Source organism: Physeter macrocephalus, chromosome 1 (assembly GCF_002837175.3).
Source record: "Physeter macrocephalus isolate SW-GA chromosome 1, ASM283717v5, whole genome shotgun sequence".
Classification (NCBI taxonomy): domain Eukaryota; kingdom Metazoa; phylum Chordata; class Mammalia; order Artiodactyla; family Physeteridae; genus Physeter; species Physeter macrocephalus.
In genome coordinates, this window is record NC_041214.2 from 109513461 (window position 1) to 109525101 (window position 11641).

The window sequence follows — 11641 nt, forward strand, 5'->3', positions numbered from 1 at the left end:
TAATTTTAAGACATTGTTCAATAAATATTTATCCCTGCCAGAAAATGGAAACATGGAGCATGATTTCTATTTAGAGCCCTAGAAACCTCAGTTGGGAGTGTACACCTGGTGTTGGGCAGAGTGCGGAGCTGGCTAACTCAGAAGTCTGTCCAAGGGTGAAATGGGACTAGAAAAAAACTCTCCATCTGTGAGACTGTAGAAAGAGGGAAAATCCAAATATAAGAAAGTAAATTGGCATATGGAGATATTTGGAGATATGATTTAAAGCATAGCCTAGGAAGAATAGCCTGAAGAGATATCTTGAGTCTAAAATCATATTTATGTTTTTGTTTTGTTTTGGTTTGAATTCTTTGTGTGAAACTCCTAAGTGATTTTTTTTAATGTCTATTAAATAATCAGTGAAAATAAAACCTACACTGAGTAGGATGTCTGCCATGATGTTCATGACAGGCATCAAAGAGGAAATAGGATACAAACTGTTTTGAGTTTACCAGTAAGACAGAAGAAAGAACATGCTAACACTTGGAGGCATGATATTGCAGCATGTTTGTGGCAGTGCAAAATGGTGATAAAGCTGAAGCTTAGCCTATGGGAATATAAATGATTTGGGAGAAATAAATAGCAAATTTGGGGTCTGAGGTAACCATGGAACATCTAAGGGAGGTATAATTCATAGACGGTTGAAATGTAAGTCTGAAACTCCAGAAGTAGACTTTCCCATTGGGAAGGCATTAGTATATAAGGAGCTCACAAGTGAATTAAATAAGGTCACTCAGGGAGAAAAAATATATATTTATATACAGAGAAAGAGAGAGAGAAAAGAAAATAGTATTTGGTTCCAGTTGAGCACTAGATATGTGTCAGTGATATCTCACAATACTGTGATGTAAGTATTAATGTAATAATTTAATATATGAGGAAATTGAGGATCAAAGAAGTTATGCTTTTCCTAAGACCACATATACTGTTTGAAAAATGAGATTGAAATCAACACTTCATGGGTTGAATACTATTACTGGTCTCCAACTATACGATTGTAATTATAGGACGTTTGGAATGCAAAATATGAAAGTAAAGTCAGAGGAAATGAGGCCTAAGAAATAACCATTAGAGATGTTTCTCTACAGTCCCATTAGCACATTGACATTCCAATTCCCCTTTTCCCTTATTTGTTATCCTCATTCTACCAAAAGTAGCTTAGACTTCATTATCCACCATTTCAATAATCTTCTTCCAAATACCCTGAACTTCTTTGCTTTTCTCATTTTTATTACAACCACCTGTTAAAACTGCCACCTTGCATGAATGTACCTATCCTTCTTCAACATAACTGCACCAAAGTTGAAATTTTGAAATCTCTCTATAAAGTCATGCCCAGCATCGTAACTTGGGTTCTCTCAACACTCACTGCTGAAAAATCTGACTAGTTTTCTTCAGTCACATTTTTCACCTTTTCTTCTGGATAATTATGATTACCATTTGTATACACACACACACGCACGCACACTTACTTTTAGAAAACAAGCCTGTCTACTACCTCAAGGAAAACAGAAACCATCAGAGGGTATCTCCGTCAGTGTCACATTACCATGTGCATAAAGAAATGCCACATGACCGTCTTCTTCTCCTTTAAATGGTTATATCAGAATTGATACCTTTCTCTAGGCCCACTCCTTACATTTTCAGAACACAGGGAAAGACAAGTCAAAATCAAACTAGAAAGTTGTTAAATAAAATATGTTCTCTCCTTCTTCCTTTGAAAATATAACTTTATGTTTACAACCAGAAAATAAGATTTGAATTTAGATTTCTTGCACTCCTCACAATCCCTTCTAGGAACTTAGCGACACAAAGAGTTTCCCTAACACCCTAACACTCTAAACTGCTCTTAAAACTGGCCCACCTTCTTTCTCTTCTCACACCCTTTCCCTTACCAAATTTCATCAGTTTCTTTTCTGAAGATCATGTATGTGCAAAAAAATCTTTACATCTAAGATTTTTTAATATCCTTTGGCTATACCTTGTGTCTCGGGCTGTACATGCTGGGACACACTGGCAGTGCTGTTTCTTACAGGGAGGAAGAATGTGAAGAAGAAACCCAAGCAGCCTTGGATGTAGGTTTTCATCCAAGTTTGCAGGCTATTGCAGTATCTTGGGTATTAGAAGAGCTGAGCATGTGCTCCAGATGGATATGTCTCCTTGGTCCCAAGGACTCCTCACTCTGCTCTGTCAAGCATGGTCAAAGGAGGGCCGTAGGGAGGCTTTCTAAATATAAAGTCCAGAAAAAGTGGGTGGGGAGTCTCCTACTTGGATCCAATTTAAAGTTGCCAGAAAAATGCAGCATGTCTAGTTAAAATTGAATTTCACGTAAGTGACAAAATTTTAGTGAAAGTATGACCCAAATATTATATTGGACATACTTATAGTAAAGATTTAATTGTTTATCTGAAATTCAATTTAATTGGAAATCATATACTTTTATTTGTTAAATCTGGAACCCTAGTCTAAGGGCCAAAATGTATTCATCCATCTAATGCTCATATTTTATCTTAGGCCATATATTACAATATATACTATTTTCTAGGAAACCTTACTTTATTGATTATTGTTCTCTCTCCTTTATCTTCACCCTTATACTCTACAAAAGCTTTCGTATCATTTAAAAATTCCCCTAAGAACCCACAATTTCTATTATTTAAAATATTTTTTAAAACACAATTTGAAAGTTTTCAAATTCCACTGTCTTTTAAACATTATCATCTTAACTCATTTTCTCCATTACTGCCAAGTTTTCAAGAGATATTTATGCCGTTTACATTGCTCTTACCAACTCCATTCTGTTACCATCTTTCATCATTCCACAGCATTTTCCATGTTTTGTCAAAGCCTAACTCCAATGGATGTATTTCAACCTTCTGATTTCTCAGTCCACCATATCTTTCCTCTTTAATTATTTTTTTCTGTGGTTTCCATGACACCACACATCTCAGGTATTATTCTTACTTTACTGGCCTCTGCTCAGTCTTTATCAGCTCATCATTATTTACCGGGTGTTTAAATGTTTGAGTTCTTGAAGATGTCTCAAATTTCTTCTCTTACCACTTTTCACAGTTTGTCTAGAGAAAAATGTTTGTATATATAATGACTTCCAAAAGAATATATCCAACCCAAGTTGTCCTTCAAGCTTGAGACAAGTTTATTACATTGGTTTCTTGACATCTGTACTTGGATATATCAAAAACAACTATTTTAAAACATCAGAACTCCAATCTTCCAGTCCTGTTCATTTTTTGATCTTTTAGAAAATTGAATAAACCACCCAACTAACACACTCTCAACAAAAGTGGGAATCACTGATACCTAGCAGAGAGTTGATTAATGGGCTCAAAATTAAGTGCATGAAGATTTGAAAAGCAAAATTTTGAAATGATGTGCTTTCACCTAGTTTTCCTGAAAATTTTAACCATTACCAATTCTAGTTTCTTTACTTTTTATGTGACTGATAATCCTGTCCCCTTCTCACTTTTTTTCCAACCCTAAAACTATTCAATAGATATCATTTTTTTTAAATCTACTAAATGCATAGAGTCTTAATCTATGATCATTGGTTATAAGAAACTGGTATTAGTTACTTATAAATATTAGTTTGTTTATAAGTAACAAATGTCCTCAAGACTACCATAATTATTAAGGAGAATTTGAGAGAATTTTATTGAGATCTAAAGTGTTAATATGATTCTGACATATTTCCCAGGAGACAAAAACCATAAACAGTAAAGCTACCAGGAGTCAAGGCTCATGTATTTCCTTGATATTTGTCACTCCACATGGGCCCTTTTTTTTGGTGGGTGGGGGCACATAGTAAAAAGCTGCTTGGCATCATGTTGCCTTTATGTTCATTTGCTCAACAGGGTCTGAATGCAGTCACTATATGGTCTTTTTGTAGAAAAGAGAATCTCAATATTCTGACTTGAGACAAGTGAACACCTATAGTTATATCAGCAATGGCCAGAAGGTGGAATCAAGGGCTTCCTTGAGAAGAGTTTTTAGAGCAGACTAAATGGGCGTAACCTTGTTCTCTATGAAGGAGATATGGGAGTTGGAAGGAAATGATAAGTAAAGGAAATGATTACTATCTCTCATAGACTAGGTGGAAACATATTTTAAGTACTGTGATTTGGATTCCTTATCAGAACCTAAAGGCACATCAGAAGGAAAGCCACTGACACTATTCCTCAACAAATTTATTTTAGATAATTTCTACCATGTATAACCTATAATGATTCTTACTATAGAGAAGAAAGACAATTATACAAACTAAAGATGGTTCTGTAGAATCTATTTTATTTTCAATCTATAGTTCTACTATCTGCTAATGAACCTTCATGGAGAGTGATTAGTAAACAAAATGTGTCTGATATAATATAGACTGTATCATATTTGGTAATGGCCAAATGATGCTACATATTTCTATAAAGTGTTAATCTAAAACAGACTAATTTAATTTTTGAATCTTTACTTACACTTTAGATTAACTGACTACAGAAGTCAATATAAACGTACAAACTGTGGAGACAAAACCTAAAATTGTTCCAAATTTAAAATAAGATAATTATAAATTTGAAAGATATCACTATGTTATTCAGGAAAAAAAAATCATTACTTGTGAAATAATTCATTTTTCCTGTAAAGCAGTACACCGCACAAACTAAAATTTCCTAAAATTACTACCCAGGTAAAATTATATGTATGCACGTTATTTCTGTTAATGGTATGTGTGCCTCTGTGCATGTGTGTGTGTGTGTGTGTGTGTGTGTGTTTGTATGTTTGTTCATCTTGGACAAAGACAATTCTGGAGAATTAAATAGCTATGGTGTTCTCTCTTTTATCTATAAGCAATGCATCATTTGCACATAAATGACTCAAATGATTCTTACTAATAAGGCCAGAATTACTTATGTTTTAGAAAGGTAATCAGTATAATATGTATTCAGTTGTGTTTATTTTGAATAATCCATAGTTCATCATCTTTAATCATATTAATTTTGCATCTTTTTTCAGGTACTTTAAATAATTATGTGAATTCTGAGAATAAAACACATTCACTTAAACTGAATGATATTAGAATATATATTTTACTTCAGTATGTGAAAAGGAAATCTGTGAAATGACCAAGTAGAAGTTACTGATCATAAACAGTATATGGAAACTAAAACCAGACTTACAACTTACAATTTGAAGTGAAAAACTCTTCTCTTTAATAATAATTATAATAAATAATAATTACAACCATAATGAAGATAATGATACCTGATTTTATAGAACATTAATATGTATCTTATATGTATTCATTCATTTATCCTTTGTAACTATCTTATCACTTCCGTTTTATAGAAGTAGAAACTGAGAAACAAATGCATTAAGTGATGTGTCAAAGAAAATAATTGGTGAAATGAAGATTCTAATCTAGGCAATCTGTACCTAAGTTTTTATTATTTTCAGAAAAAACAGAAAAGGATCTTTCACATATTTAAGCTGGGGAATATAAGCTCTTTTATTTATCAGTTCATCTCTAAGTATCACTGAGAATTCATTATTTTGTGTCACTCCTTTGAAACAGCAAGTGAATCACAGAAATATCAATGAATAGACCCCATGATTCTGAAGCCCATTCCACACAAGTCACTGAGTTTGCAAATCCTGCAACTTCCATCCCTTCATTTTGTAATTGTCCTGGAGGTCCAGTCAGTCTCCTTGGGTACCGTTATTGCTCTCCTGCTGTTGCTTTTCTCTGTTGTTCAGGATCCAAAGCTGCTGCTGCTGCTCTATTACCTTTGCAACATCTTCATCTGTTCTTATAATTGCTGATTGTATTGTAGAAGTTCTCAGACTCCCCCTCATTCTTCTCACCCTCAGTTCCCCAGCTGTTAGTTCTGTGTTCATGAGAGAGGAGTTTCTATCCAGAAATGTAATACTCAATTCATGTGTCTCACCTCAAAGCAATATCACTCCATTAGTTTTCGATCAATCTTGTAAACACTTATTGTTCTTTCTACCACAACCTTTTATAAAATTGTAAAAATTCTCTTCATAGATATTCTGGCAACATTTGCTTGAAACCACCAGTGCTGTATAGAAAAGCACTTCTGCAGGTTAGAATTAACCAATTTTCCAGGCTATTCAACTTTCTGAACCTTCTAGTGGCCACCCATAATACTTCCTTAAAGATCTGTGCCTACCTCTATCCTTTACTCTTTTGGAGTTTTAACTCTTAGATCTTCTCAGTATTGCAGACTTTATTTCTCATTCTCCCTAGAAGACCAGCATGTTCTTTTGTAAATCACATGGCAGAAGAAAGAAATTAACATGTATTGAGTTCTTGTACTTGCTAAGCACTGTGTGCTTATTATTAAGTGCCCATTACTTCTCAGGTGCTTTACATACATATATATCATTTCATGCTCACAATAATACTGTAAGAAAGGTATTATCACACCAGTTTACAGAGAGGCCTTGAAAATTAAATAACATACTCATTCTTAACTGCACCTAGATAAGAGCACAAACCATTTTTGCCTGACTCCAAAGAATGCACGTCTTCTTTTATTTCCTACTCACTAAAAATATATAGAGACTTGCACACTTACATAGAGTATAGTTTTCATTCCATGCAGAAAATTCCCAGTAGAAACGATGAGGGCAATATATTCAGGCACAGGTGTTAGCACTATCCACAGTTCAGTAGCAGATGGGAACGCATTCCAGATGCTCACCAGAAGAATAGTTAGACTCAGCTTTCTTGATCTGTGCTAAGAGTGAATTGCAAAATCAGTTCTTATGTCCAATAAAAAGAAAAACATTGAGGCACAATCGTTGTTGAAACATCGTAATATCAAGTGACATGAATTATTTCTTGGCATAAATAGCAAGGCCATAATTCATAATATAAAACCAAAGAGGTGAAAACCCTCCAAGGAATATACTACTCCCTCCTGTAAATATTTTCTTTTTTATTGAATATCTTGTATAGTGTTCTTATGGAAAATAATTTCAAAATGTTTATTAATTACTAAATAATTTGTTCCTTAGAGAATTACCTTAAAAACTTAACTGATATGTTAAATTGCAACTTATGATGTGAGTAAAATTTAAATAAGTGCAGATTTTTTATCCATTAAATGTTAGGGCCATGAAGATTCTCAGAAGGGAAAGTTTCATTTAGGTGTAAAGAATTATGCAGAGTACTGCAGTTGCTGCCAAATAGCCAATACATAAAATATGAACTATTGACACAAGATGGTAAACTAACTTTTTGTTGTTCTTATTAAAAAGCAAGATGGTATTTCTAACATAAATGTAAGTATGTTGAGGCTGTAGTAATGCATTCCAAAGAGAATAACGCTATTGCAGCTGAATTAAATCTTAGCTGGACTGAAACAAGTCATTTTTCTTGCCTAAGATGCAAGTCAGTGGGCCACTTTTATTAACAGATCTATGATTTCATAATATTTCATTTCAATGAAATGATATGAAATCACCAGATCTGAATACGCAAAGACAAATAGGATTTTATGGAACTATTTTACTAAGGATGCTTCTTTGCTTTTGTTTCAAAAGAAAGCCTATGAATAATATGAGCTTTATGTAATTTGAAAATTTAATAATTATACCCCATTTATATTTAAATTTATACTTCTATTTATATTTTATATGATATTACTTCTAATGAAAATTAACCTTTTTCCCTTGAAAAACCCTTTTTTAATTTAAAATTTATCTTATAGAGTGTGAAATGAACAAATACATGCATGTGAGACAATTGGACATACACATGCCATTTACATTTCTATAATAATAGTCATGATTCCTAAGAAGCAAATATCATGTATACTTAGATGAAACACTTCAAAGCTCTTAGTTGGGAAATTTCAAATTCAAATACTATGTAAATAAGTTATAAGCAACACAATGACAATTAGATTTCACAATATTGACACACAATTGTTATCTCTTCTATAAGAATAAAGAAATAATTATTGCTGTAATTTGGCCATCCTCCATAACAAAAATAGTCAAATATAGTCTCATGAGTATTACACACATATTCATGCATTTCTGGTTACCAACTCTGTATTCCCACTTTTTTCCAAATTCAAAATCTATGAGAGTATTAGAGAAGAAAGTAAGTTCGCATTTTCAGTGGAGGAATAAAATGAGAAATCTTCCTCCACAATTGTGGTTTCTACAGTTTAACAAAAGACAGCAATGCTCTTTTCTGTAAATAAATTCAATTATAGAATTCTAATATATAAGAAGAAACAATAAAAGTTATGTCCTGCCTGATTCCTCCTTTGCACACCGTCATTTCTTAGAAACCTGAAGTTCTACAAAGTGAGTTGAAAACCACTGTTCCAAAAAGTGTTTGCTTTTTTGCTGTTGTAGTAGAAATTAACTGAGTTATTTTATGCTTATTCTGAAAACTAAAATGCTCTAAAAATGCATACCGTGTTGTCATAATTAGTCAGGGGAGGTTTATATTTGGTTTTTCTAAAAATGTTATTTCAATTTCCTAAAATGTTTCCATCTTGCTCATCTCTATCTTCCTTTAATTTTTTTTCTTTTATTTTCTTTGCAATAACTTAACTCATATAGAAATAAATTAAAAAGAAATACCTTTGTACCAGGACATTAATCTGAAGTCTAGTGATATTTCAAGGCAGTTTTTTTTTTTTTCATTTGAAACAGGTTATTCTGAAAAATTCATGGGTATTTGAGAGATTCTAACATGGAATTGCTTCACCCACAGTCTTCCCTATCTGCACTGATGGCAGATGTATCCTTCCATTACTCAGGTCGAAAATGGGGCGTAATTCTTGACCACTCTCTTTCTCTCTCACCTCATACCTATTGCATAAGGAAGTTACTTTAGCTGTACTATATTAAGAAACCAACCACTTCTAATCATAGCTGTTAGTACCTCCTTTTACCAACCTACTGTCATCTTTAGTATCAATTGATACATTGTTTCTCTATGACCTATTCTCAGAAAAACAACCATGGTCAAAGATTTATGACTGCTCATAGATCTCATCTTCCTGAGAATAAAAGGCAAAGTCCTTACAATGCCTGTATTAATCAGGGTTCTCCAAATAAACAGAACCAACAGATTATACACACACACACACACACACGCACATATATATCTATATATATATACACATATATACTTAGTTTACATCTATATCTTAAGGAATTGGCTTTTGTGATTATGGAGGCTGAGAAGTTCCATAATCTTCCATCTGATGCTGGAGACCCAGGAAAGGTGGTGGCATAGTTCCAGTCCACATTTGAAGCCTGAGAACCAGAGAGTCAATGTTGTAAGTTCCCAGTCTGAAGGCAGAAGACTGATCATCATTCAAAAAGCCTAGCAGAGAGAATGTATTTTCTCTTCCTGTGCTTTTATTTCTATTCAGACCCTCAATAAATTAGATGGTGCCCACTCACATTAGGGAGGGCAATCTGCTTTACTCCCTTTACTGATTCAAATGCTAATCTCATCTGGAAATACCTTCACAGATATACTCAGGAATAACGTGAACAAAATATCTGGGCACCACATGACCTAGTCAAATTGATGCATAAAATTAACCATCACGATGCCTTACCAGGTTCTTTGCAGACTGGCTGCCATTACCTGAATATCTCATCTCTTGACACCCTGCTGCTCCAGCTGCACTGGTTTGTTATACTTTAATAAGCAATAATCGTGCCTCGGATAAACCTCATTGGCTACGATACTGCCACTGCGCAAAGCTTGGTTTGTTATACTTTAAACACAGAGGATATTCTCTGACTTTAGGATTTTGCATTGGCTATTTCCTTTTATAGAACATTTCTTTCTCAGGTATCCGCATTGCTAACTCCTTTGCCTATATCAAGTCTGCTCAAAGATGCATTACTGCTGAGACTGCTCTGACCACCCCATTTAAAATTACAACTTTCCCCTCTGCCTTGGACCACCTTGCACTCCCAATTCCCCTTTCCCTTCTCTACCTTTTTTTAAAAGCTGTTTTAATAACCTTGGCTATAGATAGCAAAAGAAAATAAGTCACTAAAACAATATATTTATTCATTTATTAATCTTTAAAAGAAATATTGAATAGGTTTAATGTCTTAATATGTCACAAGTGAATATCAAATCTGAATTGGTCTAAGATGAACTCATTCCAAAAATCCCTTAGTATTATGACTGTTATTCAAATGACAATTTTTTCCACTGCCTTTATACCATTCAATGTTTATTCTTCATATCATTTCTAAGTTAATTATTAGTACTATTGAGCTAATTGCATAGTGATAAAATCATGTAAGAAAGATTAAATGATCTACCCAAGGACAAATTGCTGTGCTTCAAGAATAAGACAAAATAAATTTAAAAAAAAAATTTACATCTGGGCTTCCCTGGTGGCGCAGTGGTTGAGAGTCCACCTGCCGATGCAGGGAACACGCTTTCGTGCCCTTGTCCGGGAAGATCCCGCATGCCGCGGAGCGGCGGGGCCCGTGAGCCATGGCCGCTGAGCCTGCGCGTCCGGAGCCTGCGCTCCGCAACGGGAGAGGCCACAACAGTGAGAGGCCTGCGGACCACAAAAAAAAAAAAAAAAAAAAAGAAAAAAAAATTTACATCTGTGTGATTATAAGTCCTTCTCTTTATCTCAAATCTCTTAATATTGTACATAGCTTTTTAAACCATATAAGTATTTACACTGCTCTTCTCTATTTTTTAAACTGCTTTACCATATAAAAGGTAAACTAAAGTTAAAAGGTGAGAAAAAAATTCAGGATTTGAAAAATGAGAAATAGGTTTTGTTTTTTGTGTTTTAGCATTTTTCACATGGCAACATTATTGCCCAACTGTGAGGTTGTTTGTCATCAAGTTTGAAAAGGTTACTGCATGACCACTCAAGCGAAGTATGAAACACTTAAACCTCTGCTTGCATTTAGAATCAGAAAACTATTCATTATATCTCATATTCTCCCTCTCCACTGGTCTTCAAACACAGTAATCTTGATAGATCCAACATCAGTTATATTCTATGAATATTTCTGGAAAGGAAGAGTAGCAATATCAGGCAATTGCTGCTTAAGGGTGACTTCATCTCTCTTCCTATTACTTGTGCTAGTTTTGTGACTTGGGTATTATTTTTATAGCAGATTTCAGTGTAAAATATTATTGCACGGGTACTGCAAGCAAAAAGCTCAACATAGCTGTTTCATTTTGAGTTTTGCTGTGCAATGCATGAGGCAACTCATGGATCATAATTTCCTATTTCTTGTTAGCTACAGGAATCACTTAACATGAGCGCCTACAGACTCTGATATTTGCCTTACACACTGGTATGATTTCCTTTTTGTTTAATTTTCCTTCAGATTTGATTGATTGTAAATATTCTGACTCCTCACCCACACACAACAACCCACCATTATTTTTAGCTGATTTAACTGTGTCAATCTCTGACTTCAAATTACCAGCAGTCCTCTTTCAGTACTATTAATAATCCTTTGCCATTCCCTGCATGCTTTTCTTTTTACCTGGCCTTTGGGATGGTTCTGAGCTATATTTAATTGATATTTCTCTTTTTTC

The 11641-nt window shown here is 34.0% G+C and overlaps 1 pseudogene; it reads right to left on the reverse strand.

Moving 5' to 3' along the window:
- Positions 1–9735: 9735 nt before the first annotated feature.
- LOC112064038 (uncharacterized) lies at positions 9736–9815 on the reverse strand (annotated as a pseudogene).
- Between the last annotated feature and the right edge of the window lie 1826 nt (positions 9816–11641).